At 48.3% G+C, this 17,881-nt stretch overlaps 1 protein-coding gene across 3 annotated transcripts in view; it reads right to left on the minus strand.

The window, feature by feature from the left end:
* The window catches only part of FBLN1 (fibulin 1), a 766,403-nt gene that overhangs the window by 503,855 nt on the left and 244,667 nt on the right, over positions 1-17,881 (minus strand). The window lies entirely within an intron of this gene.

Genomic DNA, 17,881 nt, shown 5'->3' on the forward strand with positions numbered 1-17,881 from the left:
GTGAGATTTTGATTTTTCTTTCTGTTTTTTTTGGGCTTTGGCCCAATGGATGATTCCTTCATTTAAAATGTATACAGTGTATTAGACCCTGGGCGCATGTAATCAATCTAGCTTCTAAAGATACACAAACAAAATGGTTACTTACCTGTAGGAGTAGTTTTGCAGCTTCAACAATTTTCTAGATTAGCATGATGTGTATTATTCAACCATCCAGTCAATGAGTCCAGAATTTCCCACTTGTACCGTAGTCCTTTCTTGCTTTCCCTTTTTTGTTTTTGTGTGGGCGTTGATGGTCCCAATCATTTGGTGCTTGTTCAATCCTCCTCTGATGTCAGACTCCATCACCAGAAGTCCCCACTCTTGGTCGCCATCTTCAGACTATTTTTTGGGCAATGTTTGTACTTCCACTGGTTGTTCCTCTGGTTATATTCCTTTTAAAATGTCTCAAGTTTACTTCTCTCACTTCCTTTCCTGGTGAAGCGAGTGAGTCGCATGTGAATCGAGAAAAATCTTTAAGCTCCAAAACTACTCCTACAGCTAAGGAAACATTTTGTTTTGCTGCGTGATTTTTTTCTGGATTTACATGTGGTGCATTGATTTTTGAGCTTTTTTCATTGTGGTGGTGGAGTATAAGATGAGTTTGTGCTTGTAACCAGATTTTCAGTACTCTCTGTCCCACTTCTGCTTTTCTGTTTATGTGTACATCAATGCAGTCGTGTTTTGTGAACATGTGTACTGAAGACCATGTGGCTGCCATACATATGTCATTAATTGGAACAGCAGCCAGGAAGGCTATTGTTGTTCCTTTCTGGTCGAATATGCCCTTGATTTTTTCTCTAGCTGCAAGTCAGCTGTTTTGTGACACCTTTGAATTGTTTGAGTTATCCATCTTGCATTGGTATTCTTTGCAAATGGTTCTTCTTTGCTATTGTCTGTGAATGATATGAAGAGTTGCTTTCGTTTTATGATTGATTATGTTTTTTCTATGTAATACATTATCACCCTGCAGGCGTTGAGTGTGTGTATTGCTCTTTCTGCTTGAGTTTTTTCGTGCTTGGTTTATGTGGACATGACTTTCGGGAGGAAGAGCGGGTGAGTCCCCATGACTTCCTTGTCTTTGTGTATTTGCATGTAAGGTTCCTGTATGTATGTGATTGTAGCTCACTTACTCTGTGGAGCAATGGCATGGCAGAAACATGGTTTTCAGTGTGATGAATTTCAAGGTGGCCTTGCAGATTGGTTTATATGATTCTCTTATTAACTGTGCCAGTAACATGTTAAGGTTTCACCTGGGTGTAGGCACACTCATTGGTGGCGCTAATCTTTTTTACCCCCTCCAGAAACCTCTTGAATACTGGAGCAGTGAAAAAGTGTCTCCCTAAGCATCCCCTTGTGTAAGCTACTATGGCTGCCTAATGTACTTTTAACAACGCATATGTTAGGCCTTCTTCTAACAGGTAGGTAAGATATTTGATAACTATTTGATAACTTTTTTGAAGCAGACTAAGGCCCTCATTACGATCTCAGCGGTTAAAAGCGCATCTGCGCTGGTGGTCAATACATGACCGCCAGCACAACTATACGCCAGCCATATAATGTTTTCCCCGCTGGGCCGGCAGGGCAGTAACACTGACAGCGGCCTGTAAATCGGGCAGTGATCTGCGCGATGGGGCACTGCACGGGGGCCCCGGAGCACCCCTTCCGCCAGCCTTTTTCTGGCCGCGGAACCTGCCAGCGAAAGGCTGGTTTCAAAAGGGATCATTATCCGCTGCCCTGTCAGAACATGATTCCCTCCACCGTCAGGCTGCCTGTCGGCGGCAGCCTGGCGGTGGAGGAGGGCCGCCATAGGCAGCCCTCACTGTGTCCATAATATGGCAGTTCAGACCGCCATGCAGGTGGCAGTCTTTGCCCCCACCGCCGGCATGGAGGTCTGAACCGCCGGGGTTCATAATGACCCCCTAAATCTTTGGCACCATGGTGTGTTCGCTTTCCCATTTGGCTATGTAACATTTCCTAGTTGGTGGTCTTCTTGTTTCCCCGGAGGACTGCCATTGCTTTTTCCGGGAGTCCCAGGTGACCAAATTCTATGTCTTCAAGAGCCATGCTGTTAGACTCAGTGTGTTTGGTTCTGGGAGAAGAACTTTTCCTCTTTGCATGGATAGGAGGTTTTGTGACATTTGCAGTTTCTGTAAAGTGTGTGCTATTTCTATTATTTCAGAGTACTGGGTTTGCTTTGCCCACTGAAGGGCTATGAGAATGAGTGTCACCCATGATCGCCTGCATTTGTTGATCACCATCAAGAGTAGTGGGATTGACGGAAAAGCATAAGCAAATTTCCCTGACCAGTCTATCGACATCGCATTCCCCAGGGAGTTAGGGTATGGGTGACTGGATGTGTAGTATTGGATTTTGCATTGTCTGGTTTTGCGAATAGGTCTATTTCCTGAGTTACCCACCTTTTGAGTGCTTTCTCCATCACTGTCTGATTCAGCTCCTACTCGTGTGAGGTGGATGGTTGTCTTCTCAGTTTGTCTGCTTCCACATTGTGTACTCCTGATAGATGTATCACTGTTATTGGTATCAGTCTTTGGATGGCCCTTCCTCATATCTGTTGCACTAGTTTTGAGAGGGAAAGGATTTTGTTCCCCCTTTTTTGTTGAGGTAGAACATTGTATTTTAAGTGTGAATTTGCATTGATTTGTTCACAAGAGTTTCTGAAAGGCTTTTAAAGCTAGGAATACTGTATTCAACCCAACTAGATTTATGTGCCTTACTGATTCTTGTGGTTGCCATACCCCTATCATGTTGAGTTTCTCCATATGAGCTCTGCATCCCATATGTGAGGCATCCATGATGATCGTCACTGTTGGAGCTGGAGTCATGAAGGGTCTTTCTGCTGATAACTTTGTTTTGCTCCATCATTTTATTTCCTATTGTATTCTCTGTGTGACAATGACTAACTCTTCCCAGCTCCCCTTATCGCCTGTGACCATTGGTTTTGGGCCCACTCCTGGGTCAGTCTCATGTGTAGGCCTGCATGTGGTATTTGCGGTATGCAGGAAGCCATCATTCCTAATAGTATCCCACAGTCCTCACTGTCAGAGATTAACCCTTCTGGTAATGGAGAGGTTCTTGTGTTATGACCAGGGCTCCTTTCTCGGATGGAAATGCCCTAGCTTGTACTGTGTTTATTCTTGCTCTCAAGAAGAGCTTCTCCTGTTCTGGAGTTTGTGAAGACTTCACCATGTTTATTGTTAATCCTAATCTGTGCTGAGTTGTCATCACTGTTTTTATGCTGCCTCTGCACTTGTGTGCAAAACTTGCTCTCACCAGCCAGTCATCTAAGTAGGGATATATATGTATTCTCTTTCTTCTTAGGTGAGAGGCAACGGCCACTAGACACTTTGTGAATACTCTGGGAGCTGACCTATACACCAAAAAGCAGCACTCTGAATTGGTAGTGTGTTTTATGTATGGTGAAGTGCAGGAACTTCTTGTGTCTGTGATTAATTGGAATGTGCCGATAGGCGTAAGCTATGCAGATAAATGTTTCTCCTGTTCTGGAGTACGTGATGATTTCACTACGTGTATTGTGAATCCCATTCTGTGCAGAGTTGTCATCACTGTTTTTATGATGTCTCTGTGCTTCTGTGTAGAACTTGCTCTCCACCTGCCAGTCGCCTAAGTAGAGGTATACATGTATTCTCTTTCTTCTTACGTGAATGGCTACTTCCATCAGGCCCTTTGTGAATACTCTTGAAGCTGACCTATATGCCAAAAAGCAGCACTCTGAATTGCTAGTGTGTTTTGTTTATTGTGAAGTGCAGGAACTTATTGTGCCTCTGATTCACTGGATTGTACAGACTGGTGTCATTTAAGTCTATGGTTGCTATGTAATCTTCCTGTTGGAGTTGAGGGATATCCTCCTGAAGAGTTTTTATTTTGAACCTCTGTGTTTTTATGAACTTGTTTATGAAGTGGAAGTCTAGTGCTGACTGAAGTGATTTGTCTGGTTTCGGCATTAGGAAGCATGCTGAGTAGACTCCTTGACTGATTTCTTTTCTGGATACCTTTTCTAATGCTTTTTTTTTGTAGCAGGTCATTTTTTTAATTTGAAGATAGGTCATTTCTTTCTTTGTGTGGGTTTTGTGCTTTGGGACCCGTACTGGTGGGTGTTCTTCCTATGCTATGCAATAGCTTTGTGGTATTATGTTGAGAATCAATTTGTTCAATGTGACCTCCCTCACTCCTGGAGGAAGTCTCCTATTCTTCTCCCCACAGGTGTTATGTGCAGATGGAAGCGCAATTTTAATGAGTCACATGTTCGTCGTTACTGCTCCTCTTGACGACTGACCTTTGCCCCTCACTCTCCCTTAAAAGGCCTGTCTCTGCAGTGCTTTGAATTGCCACTGTTGTGTTGCTGCTTGCGTCTGGCCCATGTGCTTGAAGGTTGGTGTGATGACACTGTTTGATACCCTCCTCTTCCTGCTGTTCAAATAGAGGTAGCTCCCCTTCTTTGCTGGCCTCTAAACTGTAGGGTCCCCATTGACTTGGCCGTGTCATTATATTTTTTCAAATTGTTGCAGCGTGCCATCTGCTGCATTACCAAACGTACTCCGTTAAAAGAGGTGCTGATGATGTTGGCCTGCACCTCATTTTTGAACCCCGAGGTTCTTAGCCACTCATGGTGCCTTAGAGTTGTTCCTGATACCAGCTGCCTTGCTGCTGTGTCATACATTGCTGGCCTTAAGCATGTGTTGAATATGTTCCTTCCTTCTTCTGCAAGAGCACTTGCTCTGTCATTTCCCAGTTCTGATGGGCATACCTGTTAAGCAGGCCACTGGAGTTTGCCATGTTGCATTGTGTTGCTGCTCTTCCTTAAAACTTCCTTCCCACCACTTCTATCCTTTTACTTTCTCTATCCGGAGGTGGTTGGGATATTTGCTCTCTTCCTGGCAGTTGCTACAATGATGGAATAAGCTGACCCGAATGTATGGTGGGTTCTTTGGAGGAATATTTGATTTTTTTTTCGACCCTGGGAGTCACAGACCTGCAGGTTGCTGGCTGTAGGCAAATGGCCCTTGTTGCAGTTACCCAACCAGTCCCCAGCACCAGTGTTCTTTCACTAAAAATGTACCATTGTTTCCACAACTGGCACACCTCTGGCAAACAGTAAGTCCCTTGTAAAAGGTACTAGAGGTACAAAGGGCTCTGTGACCAGGGAAGGTCCCTAAGGGCTGCAGCATGTGTTGTGTCACTCTAAGGGACCCCTCACCTAACACATGCACACTGCCATTTCAGATTGTAGGTATTGGTGGGAGAAGAAGGCAAAGTCGACATGGCATCCCCCTCAGGGTGCCATGCACATAAAACACTGCCTGTGGCATAGGTAAGTCACCCCTCTAGCAGGCCTTAAAGCCCTAAGGCAGGGCGCACTATGGGGTGAGAGCCTTTGTGCTCTCTGAGGGCACAAACAAAGCCTGCACTGGGTGGAGGTGCTTCACACCTCCCCCCTGCAGGAACTGTAACACCTAGCAGTGAGCCTCAAAGGCTCAGGCTTCGTGTTACAATGCCCCAGGTCACCCCAGCTAGTGGAGATGCCCAGACCCCGGACAAAGCCCAACGTTTGGCAGCAAGTCGGCAGGGATAATTAGGAAAAACAAGGAGGAGTCACCCCCTCAGCCAGGACCACCCCTAAGGTGTCCAGAGCTGAAGTGACCCTCTCCTTGCAGAATCCCCCATCTTGGTTTGGAGGATCAAGGCTATTAGGGATACAAATTTGCCCCCTTCCCCAAGGGAGTGGGCACCAGTAGGGTGAAGCCACCCTCAGGGACTGTAGCCATTGGCTATTGCCCTTTAACCCTAAAAATGCCCCTAAATATTGTATTTAAGGGCTCCCTGAACCCAGACAATTAGATTCCGGACAACCTCACAAGAAGGACTGCTTAGCGGAAACCCCAGCAGAAAAGGGAAGGAGACAACAACTGACTTGATCCCACCCCTACCGGTATCTGCCTCCTGCATCAAAGAACCTGCAGAAGAAAAGTGACACGCCCTGCAGGTCGGGAGACCTCTGAAAAACCTCCAGAGGACTGCCTGCATCACAGAGGATCAAGAACTCCCGTGGACAGCAGCCCTATCCAAAGAAGAGTAGAAGAAGAAACCTCTTCTGAAGGACTCCCACCTCCCTCCAGAAGCGTGAGTCCTAACCACTCTGCACTAGACGCCCACGGCCTGAGTCCAGGTGGCCCAACCGACAAGAGAGTACACCCAGGCGACGGCGACCAAGTGCCCACCCTTGTTTGACCTCTCCACCCCTCCACAACGCCGCCTGCAGAGGAAATCCTGAGGACACCCCTGACCGCGACTGACCTGGACGAAGATAACCAAGGCCAAAGGACCCACTACACCCGCAGCCCCCAGGCCTTGGAGAAATAGACACCAAGTGCAGCAACGATCAACAGGCAGCCCTCTTCCCTGTCCGACCGGTAGTGTGCCTCTTCTGGTGAATCTGCTTTGAGGACTAGCTACTGTTCAACACCTTCCAACTCTTCGACGTCCTCCGGCAGACGTTTTTGTTCTGTGTCCTCCTCCTCACAGAAGTGCTCTTGTTATTTTTCCTCTTGTTATTCTGGCATCAAAGGAGATTTCAATTCTCCTGAATCTTTATCCTCTTTTGTGCTTTCCATCAAAGGTTTTGTTTCCCAAATCCCGGGAGATGCCCCCATTCCATCTTTTTTTTTTTTTGAAGGACTGCGGCCATTTCAGCTTTAAATCGTATTTTCATGTGCTTGATTCTAAGGGCACGTTCTTCAGAGTGGAGGTTAGGAGCTGCTCCCTTTCTTGGCATCGAAGTTTCAGCTGCTGTTGACTGAGCTGTTTTTTTCTTGTCCTTCTCTCAACTTTGATCCTCTTTCAACAAGGCTGTATACTCGGAGGCTTTTCCACCTTCGGTATCCTTTGTACGTGACCCGAGGTGTTCCGTTTGCCCCAATATGCCTTTGGTCAGCGAGATTTTCAGCACCAAGGCCGTCTTTTGAGGTCTGGATTCTAAGGGTTTTCTCTCAGTCGCTCCCATCTTTTTCAGTGTTATGTTCTTCTCCTTCAGTCTCTCGTAAACTTTTTTGATGTAAATGATAACTCTTTTAGCATCAGAGCACTCTCCTTCTGCTTCTTCCCTGGCCTTATCCTATTCTCCACTTCATAGCCCAAGATCTCAGAGTGAAGTTTCTTCCTTCTGCCCCTGCATTGCGTAGTGTGACTGTCTTTGTTTCACTTGAGTCTTTAGCATTTTAAACTTGAACCCCTCACAGGAATCAGACATGTGGTCTATTGTAAGGCAGAGACTGCACACCTGGTGGTGGTCTCTCTGGTGGAATTTATGGTGGCATTCTGAGCAGAAATGGAATGATGTGTCTTCACCATTTCGCGCAGAGCAGGGAGCCCCCTGTCCACGCACTCATTTCTTTCCCTCTATGCAAGTTCCACTTACTTCAATGTTTTTCACTGAGGTTTGTTGGAACCTTTAGGTAAAAACTCTTACTTTGGATCTTCTATGTTTTCTTTGATGTTTTGTTTCTTCTTCTTCTTGGTGCTTGGAGACCCTCACAATGCTTCCAGACCCAAAGGCAGAAAACAAATCTGATGATGGCAATTAAGAGTGGGGACTTCCGAGGAGGCCTTCTGACATCAGAGGAGGCTGGAACAAGTACCAAATGGTGGGGACTGTCGACACCCAACAACAAGAAAGAAGAAAAAGGGAAAGCAAGGAAGGATACTATACAAGAGGAGTATCCTGGATCCAACCACTAAATGGTGTAATAATGCACATCATATAAAACCAGAAAAGACTCATGAAGCAAAAATAAATGGTTACCTTCCTGTAGAAGTAGTTATGCAGCTTGAACAATTTTCTGGATTCACATGTTGTGCATTATTCCTCTATCTAGTGGTTCAGTATGGAATGCTTCTCTTCGCCCTCTTTTTGTGTTGGAAGTCTTCTGTTCTCATTTGGTGGTATCTTCGTCCCCCTGTGATGTCAGATGTGAGCCCCGGAAGCCTCTGTGCAACTTCAAATTCTTTTTCTTCTTTAGTGACTTTGTGTAAGGAAATGCCTCCTTGGCATGGTTGCCCCCTGACTTTTTGCCTTTGCTGATGCTATGTTTAAAATTGAAAGTGTGCTGAGGCCTGCTAACCAGGCCCCAGCACCAGTGTTCTTTCCCTAACCTGTACTTTTGTATCCACAATTGGCAGACCCTGGCATCCAGATAAGTCCCTTGTAACTGGTACTTCTAGTACCAAGGGCCCGGATGCCAAGGAAGGTCTCTAAGGGCTGCAGCATGTCTTATGCCACCCTGGAGACCTCTCACTCAGCACAGACACCCTGCTTGCCAGCTTGTGTGTGCTAGTGAGGACAAAACGAGTAAGTCGACATGGCACTCCCCTCAGGGTGCCATGCCAGCCTCTCACTGCCTATGCAGTATAGGTAAGACACCCCTCTAGCAGGCCTTACAGCCCTAAGGCAGGGTGCACTATACCATGGGTGAGGGTACCAGTGCATGAGCATGGTACCCCTACAGTGTCTAAACAAAACCTTAGACATTGTAAGTGCAGGGTAGCCATAAGAGTATATGGTCTGGGAGTCTGTCAAACACGAACTCCACAGCACCATAATGGCTACACTGAAAACTGGGAAGTTTGGTATCAAACTTCTCAGCACAATAAATGCACACTGATGCCAGTGTACATGTTATTGAAAAATACACCACAGAGGGCACCTTAGAGGTGCCCCCTGAAACTTAACCGACTATCTGTGTAGGCTGACTAGTTTTAGCAGCCTGCCACAAACCGAGACATGTTGCTGGCCCCATGGGGAGAGTGCCTTTGTCACTCTGAGGCCAGTAACAAAGCCTGCACTGGGTGGAGATGCTAACACCTCTCCCAGGCAGGAATTGTCACACCTGGCGGTGAGCCTCAAAGGCTCACCTCCTTTGTGCCAACCCAGCAGGACACTCCAGCTAGTGGAGTTGCCCGCCCCCTCCGGCCAGGCCCCACTTTTGGCGGCAAGGCCGGAGAAAATAATGAGAAAAACAAGGAGGAGTCACTGGCCAGTCAGGACAGCCCCTAAGGTGTCCTGAGCTGAAGTGACTCTAACTTTTAGAAATCCTCCATCTTGCAGATGGAGGATTCCCCCAATAGGGTTAGGATTGTGACCCCCTCCCCTTGGGAGGAGGCACAAAGAGGGTGTACCCACCCTCAGGGCTAGTAGCCATTGGCTACTAACCCCCCAGACCTAAACACGCCCTTAAATTTAGTATTTAAGGGCTACCCTGAACCCTAGAAAATTAGATTCCTGCAACTACAAGAAGAAGGACTGCCTAGCTGAAAACCCCTGCAGAGGAAGACCAGAAGACGACAACTGCCTTGGCTCCAGAAACTCACCGGCCTGTCTCCTGCCTTCCAAAGATCCTGCTCCAGCGACGCCTTCCAAAGGGACCAGCGACCTCGACATCCTCTGAGGACTGCCCCTGCTTTGAAAAGACAAGAAACTCCCGAGGACAGCGGACCTGCTCCAAGAAAAGCTGCAACTTTGTTTCCAGCAGCTTTAAAGAACCCTGCAAGCTCCCCGCAAGAAGCGTGAGACTTGCAACACTGCACCCGGCGACCCCGACTCGGCTGGTGGCGATCCAACACCTCAGGAGGGACCCCAGGACTACTCTGATACTGTGAGTACCAAAACCTGTCCCCCCTGAGCCCCCACAGCGCCGCCTGCAGAGGGAATCCCGAGGCTTCCCCTGACCGCGACTCTTTGAACCTAAAGTCCCGACGCCTGGGAGAGACCCTGCACCCGCAGCCCCCAGGACCTGAAGGACCGGACTTTCACTGGAGAAGTGACCCCCAGGAGTCCCTCTCCCTTGTCCAAGTGGAGGTTTCCCCGAGGAACCCCCCCCTTGCCTGCCTGCAGCGCTGAAGAGATCCCGAGATCTCTCATAGACTAACATTGCGAACCCGACGCCTGTTTCTACACTGCACCCGGCCGCCCCCGCGCTGCTGAGGGTGAAATTTCTGTGTGGGCTTGTGTCCCCCCCGGTGCCCTACAAAACCCCCCTGGTCTGCCCTCCGAAGACGCGGGTACTTACCTGCAAGTAGACCGGAACCGGGGCACCCCCTTCTCTCCATTCTAGCCTATGTGTTTTGGGCACCACTTTGAACTCTGCACCTGACCGGCCCTGAGCTGCTGGTGTGGTGATTTTGGGGTTGCTCTGAACCCCCAACGGTGGGCTACCTTGGACCAAGAACTGAACCCTGTAAGTGTCTTACTTACCTGGTAAAACTAACCAAAACTTACCTCCCCTAGGAACTGTGAAAATTGCACTGTGTCCACTTTTAAAACAGCTATTTGGCAACAACTTGAAAAGTATACATGCAATTTTGATGATTTGAAGTTCCTAAAGTACTTACCTGCAATACCTTTCGAATGAGATATTACATGTAGAATTTGAACCTGTGGTTCTTAAAATAAACTAAGAAAAGATATTTTTCTATATAAAAACCTATTGGCTGGATTTGTCTCTGAGTGTGTGTACCTCATTTATTGTCTATGTGTATGTACAACAAATGCTTAACACTACTCCTTGGATAAGCCTACTGCTCGACCACACTACCACAAAATAGAGCATTAGTATTATCTATTTTTACCACTATTTTACCTCTAAGGGGAACCCTTGGACTCTGTGCATGCTATTCCTTACTTTGAAATAGCACATACAGAGCCAACTTCCTACATTGGTGGATCAGCGGTGGGGTACAAGACTTTGCATTTGCTGGACTACTCAGCCAATACCTGATCACACGACAAATTCCAAAATTGTCATTAGAAATTGATTTTTGCAATTTGAAAAGTTTTCTAAATTCTTAAAAGTCCTGCTAGGGCCTTGTGTGTTAAGTCCCTGTTTAGCATTTCTTTTAGAGTTTAAAAGTTTGTAAAAGTTTGAATTAGATTCTAGAACCAGTTGTAGATTCTTAAAAAGTATTCCAACTTTTAGAAGCAAAATGTCTAGCACAGATGTGACTGTGGTGGAACTCGACACCACACCTTACCTCCATCTTAAGATGAGGGAGCTAAGGTCACTCTGTAAAATAAAGAAAATAACAATGGGCCCCAAACCTACCAAAATACAGCTCCAGGAGCTTTTGGCAGAGTTTGAAAAGGCCAACCCCTCTGAGGGTGGCAACTCAGAGGAAGAGGATAGTGACTTGGAGGAAAATTCCCCCCTACCAGTCCTATCTAGGGAGAACAGGGTCCCTCAAACCCTGACTCCTAAAATAATAGTCAGAGATGCTGGTTCCCTCACAGGAGAGACCAACACCTCTGAAATCACTGAGGATAGCCCCAGTGAAGAGGACATCCAGTTAGCCAGGATGGCCAAAAGATTGGCTTTGGAAAGACAGATCCTAGCCATAGAGAGGGAAAGACAAGAGATGCGCCTAGGACCCATCAATGGTGGCAGCAACATAAATAGGGTCAGAGATTCTCCTGACATGTTGAAAATCCCTAAAGGGATTGTAACTAAATATGAAGATGGTGATGACATCACCAAATGGTTCACAGCTTTTGAGAGGGCTTGTGTAACCAGAAAAGTGAACAGATCTCACTGGGGTGCTCTCCTTTGGGAAATGTTCACAGGAAAGTGTAGGGATAGACTCCTCACACTCTCTGGACAAGATGCAGAATCTTATGACCTCATGAAGGGTACCCTGATTGAGGGCTTTGGATTCTCCACTGAGGAGTATAGGATTAGATTCAGGGGGGCTCAAAAATCCTCGAGCCAGACCTGGGTTGACTTTGTAGACTACTCAGTGAAAACACTAGATGGTTGGATTCAAGGCAGTGGTGTAAGTAATTATGATGGGCTGTACAATTTATTTGTGAAAGAACACCTGTTAAGTAATTGTTTCAATGATAAACTGCATCAGCATCTGGTAGACCTAGGACCAATTTCTCCCCAAGAATTGGGAAAGAAGGCGGACCATTGGGTCAAGACAAGGGTGTCCAAGACTTCAACAGGGGGTGACCAAAAGAAAGGGGTCACAAAGACTCCCCAGGGGAAGGGTGATGAGACAACCAAAACTAAAAATAGTAAAGAGTCTTCTACAGGCCCCCAAAAACCTGCACAGGAGGGTGGGCCCAGAGCCTCTTCACAAAACAATGGGTACAAGGGTAAAAACTTTGATCCCAAAAAGGCCTGGTGTCATAGCTGTAAACAGCATGGACACCAAACTGGAGACAAGGCCTGTCCCAAGAAAGGTTCCACTCCAAACTCCCATCCAGGTAACACTGGTATGGCTAGTCTCCAAGTGGGATCAACAGTGTGCCCAGAGCAAATCAGGGTCCACACTGAAGCTACTCTAGTTTCTGAGGGTGGGGTGGATTTAGCCACACTAGCTGTCTGGCCGCCTAACATGCAAAAATACAGACAGCAACTCTTAATTAATGGGACTAGAATAGAGGGCCTGAGGGATACAGGTGCCAGTGTCACCATGGTGACAGAGAAACTGGTTTCCCCTGGCCAATACCTGACTGGAAAAACTTACACAGTCACCAACGCTGACAATCAGAGAAAAGTACATCCCATGGCAATGGTTACTTTAGAATGGGGAGGGGTCAATGGCCTGAAACAGGTGGTGGTCTCCTCAAATATCCCAGTGGACTGTCTGCTTGGAAATGACCTGGAGTCCTCAGCATGGGCTGAGGTAGAACTAAAAACCCATGCAGCAATGCTGGGTATCCCTGAACTGGTGTGTGTGAAAACCAGAGCACAATGCAAGGCACAGGGTGAACAAGTAGAGCTGGAGTCTGGAAGAATGGCCCAGCCTACCAAGAGGAAAGGAAAGTCAGTTGGGAAACCAACTGCAACACAGCAAAAGAAAGGGAACCTCTCTTCTCAGGAAGAAGTTCTGCCCTCTGAGGGAACTGAGCCTTTGGAGCTTGAACCTTATCAGGTTGAGCTCTTAGGCCCAGGGGGACCCTCAAGGGAGGAGCTGTGTAAGGGACAAGAAACCTGTCCCTCTCTTGAAGGCCTTAGGCAGCAAGCTGCTGAAGAGTCCAAAGGCAAGAAAAATGGAACCCATAGGGTCTATTGGGAAGATGGACTCCTGTACACTGAGGCCAGAGACCCCAAACCTGGTGCCACTAGGAGAGTGGTAGTGCCTCAGCTGTTCAGAGAGTTCATCCTAACATTGGCCCATGACATTCCCCTTGCTGGACATTTGGGACAAACCAAGACGTGGGAGAGGTTAGTCAACCACTTCTACTGGCCCAATATGTCCAACATGGTTAAGGAGTTTTGCCTCTCCTGCCCCACCTGTCAAGCCAGTGGTAAGACAGGTGGGCATCCAAAGGCCCCCCTCATTCCACTTCCAGTGGTGGGGGTGCCCTTTGAAAGAGTGGGTGTGGACATAGTTGGTCCACTAGAACCTCCCACAGCCTCAGGAAATATGTATATCCTGGTAGTAGTGGATCATGCTACCAGGTATCCTGAAGCTATTCCCCTTAGGTCGACTACTGCCCCTGCAGTAGCCAAGGCCCTCATTGGTATCTTTACCAGAGTGGGTTTCCCTAAGGAGGTGGTGTCTGACAGAGGTACCAACTTCATGTCAGCATACCTAAAGCACATGTGGAATGAGTGTGGAGTGACTTATAAATTCACTACACCATACCATCCACAAACTAATGGCTTGGTTGAGAGATTCAACAAGACATTAAAAGGCATGATCATGGGGCTCCCAGAAAAACTCAAAAGGAGATGGGATGTCCTCTTGCCATGCCTGCTTTTCGCTTACAGAGAGGTGCCACAGAAGGGAGTAGGATTCTCACCCTTTGAACTTCTGTTTGGTCATCCTGTAAGGGGACCACTTGCCCTTGTTAAAGAAGGCTGGGAGAGACCTCTCCATGAGCCTAAACAGGACATAGTGGACTATGTACTTGGCCTTCGCTCTAGAATGGCAGAGTACATGGAAAAGGCAACCAAAAACCTTGAGGCCAGCCAACAGCTCCAGAAGTTTTGGTATGACCAAAAGGCTGCACTGGTTGAGTTCCAACCAGGGCAGAAAGTCTGGGTTCTGGAGCCTGTGGCTCCCAGGGCACTCCAGGACAAATGGAGTGGCCCTTACCCAGTACTAGAGAGGAAGAGTCAGGTCACCTACTTGGTGGACCTGGGCACAAGCAGGAGCCCCAAGAGGGTGATCCATGTGAACCGCCTTAAGCTCTTCCATGACAGGGCTGATGTGAATCTGTTGATGGTAACAGATGAGGATCAGGAAGCAGAGAGTGAACCTCTCCCTGATCTTCTGTCATCAGACCCAAAAGATGGCACAGTAGATGGAGTGATCTACTCAGACACCCTCTCTGGCCAACAGCAAGCTGATTGTAGGAGAGTCCTACAACAGTTTCCTGAACTCTTCTCCTTAACCCCTGGTCAGACACACCTGTGTACCCATGATGTGGACACAGGAGACAGCATGCCTGTCAAAAACAAAATCTTTAGACAGTCTGACCATGTTAAGGAAAGCATCAAGGTGGAAGTCCACAAGATGCTGGAATTGGGAGTAATTGAGCGCTCTGACAGCCCCTGGGCTAGCCCAGTGGTCTTAGTCCCCAAGCCTCACACCAAAGATGGAAAGAAAGAGATGAGGTTTTGTGTGGACTACAGAGGGCTCAATTCTGTCACCAAGACAGATGCCCATCCAATTCCAAGAGCTGATGAGCTCATTGATAAATTAGGTGCTGCCAAATTTCTAAGTACCTTTGACTTGACAGCAGGGTACTGGCAAATAAAAATGGCACCTGGAGCAAAAGAAAAGACAGCATTCTCCACACCTGATGGGCATTATCAGTTTACTGTTATGCCCTTTGGTTTAAAGAATGCCCCTGCCACCTTCCAAAGGTTGGTGAATCAAGTCCTTGCTGGCTTGGAGTCCTTTAGCACAGCTTATCTTGATGATATTGCTGTCTTTAGCTCCACCTGGCAGGATCACCTGGTCCACCTGAGGAAGGTTTTGAAGGCTCTGCAATCTGCAGGCCTCTCTATCAAGGCATCCAAATGCCAGATAGGGCAGGGAACTGTGGTTTACTTGGGCCACCTTGTAGGTGGAGGCCAAGTTCAGCCACTCCAACCCAAGATCCAGACTATTCTGGACTGGGTAGCTCCAAAAACCCAGACTCAAGTCAGGGCATTCCTTGGCTTGACTGGGTATTACAGGAGGTTTGTGAAGGGATATGGATCCATTGTGACAGCCCTCACTGAACTCACCTCCAAGAAAATGCCCAAGAAAGTGAACTGGACTGTGGAATGCCAACAGGCCTTTGACACCCTGAAACAGGCAATGTGCTCAGCACCAGTTCTCAAAGCTCCAGATTATTCTAAGCAGTTCATTGTGCAGACTGATGCCTCTGAACATGGGATAGGGGCAGTTTTGTCCCAAACAAATGATGATGGCCTTGACCAGCCTGTTGCTTTCATTAGCAGGAGGTTACTCCCCAGGGAGCAGCGTTGGAGTGCCATTGAGAGGGAGGCCTTTGCTGTGGTTTGGTCCCTGAAGAAGCTGAGACCATACCTCTTTGGGACTCACTTCCTAGTTCAAACTGACCACAGACCTCTCAAATGGCTGATGCAAATGAAAGGTGAAAATCCTAAACTGTTGAGGTGGTCCATCTCCCTACAGGGAATGGACTTTATAGTGGAACACAGACCTGGGACTGCCCATGCCAATGCAGATGGCCTTTCCAGGTTCTTCCACTTAGAAAATGAAGACTCTCTTGGGAAAGGTTAGTCTCATCCTCTTTCGTTTGGGGGGGGGGGTTGTGTAAGGAAATGCCTCCTTGGCATGGTTGCCCCCTGACTTTTTGCCTTTGCTGATGCTATGTTTACAATTGAAAGTGTGCTGAGGCCTGCTAACCAGGCCCCAGCACCAGTGTTCTTTCCCTAACCTGTACTTTTGTATCCACAATTGGCAGACCCTGGCATCCAGATAAGTCCCTTGTAACTGGTACTTCTAGTACCAAGGGCCCGGATGCCAAGGAAGGTCTCTAAGGGCTGCAGCATGTCTTATGCCACCCTGGACACCTCTCACTCAGCACAGACACCCTGCTTGCCAGCTTGTGTGTGCTAGTGAGGACAAAACGAGTAAGTCGACATGGCACTCCCCTCAGGGTGCCATGCCAGCCTCTCACTGCCTATGCAGTATAGGTAAGACACCCCTCTAGCAGGCCTTACAGCCCTAAGGCAGGGTGCACTATACCATGGGTGAGGGTACCAGTGCATGAGCATGGTACCCCTACAGTGTCTAAACAAAACCTTAGACATTGTAAGTGCAGGGTAGCCATAAGAGTATATGGTCTGGGAGTCTGTCAAACACGAACTCCACAGCACCATAATGGCTACACTGAAAACTGGGAAGTTTGGTATCAAACTTCTCAGCACAATAAATGCACACTGATGCCAGTGTACATGTTATTGAAAAATACACCACAGAGGGCACCTTAGAGGTGCCCCCTGAAACTTAACCGACTATCTGTGTAGGCTGACTAGTTTTAGCAGCCTGCCACAAACCGAGACATGTTGCTGGCCCCATGGGGAGAGTGCCTTTGTCACTCTGAGGCCAGTAACAAAGCCTGCACTGGGTGGAGATGCTAACACCTCTCCCAGGCAGGAATTGTCACACCTGGCGGTGAGCCTCAAAGGCTCACCTCCTTTGTGCCAACCCAGCAGGACACTCCAGCTAGTGGAGTTGCCCGCCCCCTCCGGCCAGGCCCCACTTTTGGCGGCAAGGCCGGAGAAAATAATGAGAAAAACAAGGAGGAGTCACTGGCCAGTCAGGACAGCCCCTAAGGTGTCCTGAGCTGAAGTGACTCTAACTTTTAGAAATCCTCCATCTTGCAGATGGAGGATTCCCCCAATAGGGTTAGGATTGTGACCCCCTCCCCTTGGGAGGAGGCACAAAGAGGGTGTACCCACCCTCAGGGCTAGTAGCCATTGGCTACTAACCCCCCAGACCTAAACACGCCCTTAAATTTAGTATTTAAGGGCTACCCTGAACCCTAGAAAATTAGATTCCTGCAACTACAAGAAGAAGGACTGCCTAGCTGAAAACCCCTGCAGAGGAAGACCAGAAGACGACAACTGCCTTGGCTCCAGAAACTCACCGGCCTGTCTCCTGCCTTCCAAAGATCCTGCTCCAGCGACGCCTTCCAAAGGGACCAGCGACCTCGACATCCTCTGAGGACTGCCCCTGCTTCGAAAAGACAAGAAACTCCCGAGGACAGCGGACCTGCTCCAAGAAAAGCTGCAACTTTGTTTCCAGCAGCTTTAAAGAACCCTGCAAGCTCCCCGCAAGAAGCGTGAGACTTGCAACACTGCACCCGGCGACCCCGACTCGGCTGGTGGCGATCCAACACCTCAGGAGGGACCCCAGGACTACTCTGATACTGTGAGTACCAAAACCTGTCCCCCCTGAGCCCCCACAGCGCCGCCTGCAGAGGGAATCCCGAGGCTTCCCCTGACCGCGACTCTTTGAACCTAAAGTCCCGACGCCTGGGAGAGACCCTGCACCCGCAGCCCCCAGGACCTGAAGGACCGGACTTTCACTGGAGAAGTGACCCCCAGGAGTCCCTCTCCCTTGTCCAAGTGGAGGTTTCCCCGAGGAACCCCCCCCTTGCCTGCCTGCAGCGCTGAAGAGATCCCGAGATCTCTCATAGACTAACATTGCGAACCCGACGCCTGTTTCTACACTGCACCCGGCCGCCCCCGCGCTGCTGAGGGTGAAATTTCTGTGTGGGCTTGTGTCCCCCCCGGTGCCCTACAAAACCCCCCTGGTCTGCCCT

Source organism: Pleurodeles waltl, chromosome 4_1, assembly GCF_031143425.1.
Source record: "Pleurodeles waltl isolate 20211129_DDA chromosome 4_1, aPleWal1.hap1.20221129, whole genome shotgun sequence".
Lineage (NCBI taxonomy): Eukaryota > Metazoa > Chordata > Amphibia > Caudata > Salamandridae > Pleurodeles > Pleurodeles waltl.